The sequence below is a fragment of the Dipodomys spectabilis genome, unplaced genomic scaffold (assembly GCF_019054845.1).
Source record: "Dipodomys spectabilis isolate Male_0828 unplaced genomic scaffold, ASM1905484v1 ptg000507l, whole genome shotgun sequence".
Classification (NCBI taxonomy): Eukaryota; Metazoa; Chordata; class Mammalia; order Rodentia; family Heteromyidae; genus Dipodomys; species Dipodomys spectabilis.
The window spans coordinates 2,958,918-2,960,854 of record NW_024871184.1 but is presented as its reverse complement, the minus strand read 5'-3'; the positions used below and the strand labels follow the sequence as shown (position 1 = coordinate 2,960,854).

The 1,937-nt window shown below is 41.5% G+C and overlaps 1 non-coding gene across 1 annotated transcript; it reads left to right on the top strand.

Moving 5' to 3' along the window:
* The first annotated feature begins 1,016 nt into the window (after positions 1–1,016).
* On the top strand, positions 1,017–1,180 carry LOC122099258. The gene has a single exon (XR_006145888.1). It is a non-coding gene; the product is annotated as a U1 spliceosomal RNA (small nuclear RNA).
* The last annotated feature ends 757 nt before the right edge of the window (positions 1,181–1,937 follow it).

The window sequence follows — 1,937 nt, the reverse complement described above, 5'->3', positions numbered from 1 at the left end:
TGAGGGACAGTGACCAGGCCCAGATTTCAGAGTTCAGGCCCCATGACTGACAAAATGAAAGAGAGAAAGGAAGGAAGGAAGGAAGGAAGGAAGGAAGGAAGGAAGGAAGGAAGGAAGGAAGGAAGGAAGGAAGGAAGGAAGGAGGGTAGGAAGGAAGGAAGGAAGGAAGGAAGGAAGGAAGGAAGGAAGGAAGGAAGGAAGGAAGAAAGTTGAGATAGTGTCCAGGGCCAAAGTTCAAGCCTTGAAAAAGTACCCCCTCACCAAACACAAAATCATACACAGGGCTGGGATTCAGCTTAGCAGCTTACCATGCATGAGTTTTGATCCCTAAAACAAGGAGAGGGAGGGATTGGGTGAGGGAAGAGAGAGGGAGGGAGAAAAGGATAGGGAGAAATAACAGCATATAGAAAAGAGGGTAGCTCTGCATAATGATATTCACTAGGGTACATGGTCAGGCAAACATTTTCTGTAAAGGAACAGAGTAAGTACATCCAGGCCTTGGGAGTCACATGATATGCCGTAACTATTCCATTCTTCTGTGGCAGTGTGACAGGGGACACAGATAAAATGAATGCATTAAAACTTTACTAACATTCACTGAAACTTGAATTCTATTTTTATTTGAAATATGGCTAGTGTAACTGTGTGTCTGAATTTTTAATTTTATGTAATTTTGCTTACTGTAAGTATTGTCGCTTACAGCGTTGTGGCTAGCTGCTCAACTGAGTAGAACAAGTCTGGCCTCTGATGAAGTCTTAGAGCACCTCCAAAGTAATCCAGGAATACAAGCCATGGAAGTCACTCAGCTTTTTGGTAGTCACAGTAAGAAACAGTAAAATAAGAAAATAAATAAAACCTTCAATTAAAAACACCAAAGGAGCTTTAATAAAAATTCAGCAAAATTTATCTAGTATTTAAAGCTTAATCCTCAGATTTCAGCATTCTGAGTAGCTAGGATTACAAATGTGAACTACTCTCACATGTTTGTTAGTTTTTTAAATACCAAGTCAGCCTTGTTACTTACCTGGCAGGGGAGATACTATGATCATGAAGGTGGTTTTCACAGGGCCAGGCTTATCTATTGCACTCCAGATTTGCTGACCCCTGAGATTTCCCCAAATGTGGGAAATTCGACTGCATAATTTGTGGTAGTGGGGGACTGTGTTAGTTCTCTCCACTGGATGGATAGATAGATAGATAGATAGATAGATAGATAGATAGATAGATAGATAGATAGATAGATAGATAGTATTGTATTTTATATTGGCCTCATCTGCTTTCCTGCACTCAGCAGTCACTTGGTCCTAAGGAGTACTGTAAAGGATGAGGTACCTCTAGGCCTACTTTGTAGTTGCTAGGAACTACAAGGAGTAGAGAAATCAGCTTGAACTCACCATGAGAAAATAAATGAGGAAGTTGGGTGCAGGTGGCTTACACATGTAATCCTAACTACTCAAGAGGCTGAGATCTGAGGATTGCAGTTCAAAGCCAACCCATGTAGGAAAGCTCATGAGATTCTTATCCTCAATTAACCACCAGAAGACCAGAAGTGGGCTCTGGCTCAAGTGGTAGAGCACTTCACTTAGGCTGAAGAGCTCAGGGACAGCACCCAGAGTTCAAGTCCCATGATTTACAAATAAAAAGAAAGAAAACAAATGAGTGACCAGAGCCAATGGCTCATACCTGTAATTCTAGATAGTTAGAAGGCTGAGATCTGAGGATCAAGGTTCAACACCAGCCTAGGAAGGAAACTCTATGAGATTCTTACTTCCAATTAATCACTGAAAACCGTAAGTGACAATGTAACTCAACGCGGTAGAGCACTACCCTTGAGCACAAAAGATCAGGGACAGGATCCAGGACCTGAGTTCAAGCCCCACAACCGACCAAAAAAAAAAAAAAAAAAAAGGAATGAGAAGCCACCTTAATGAAATAGC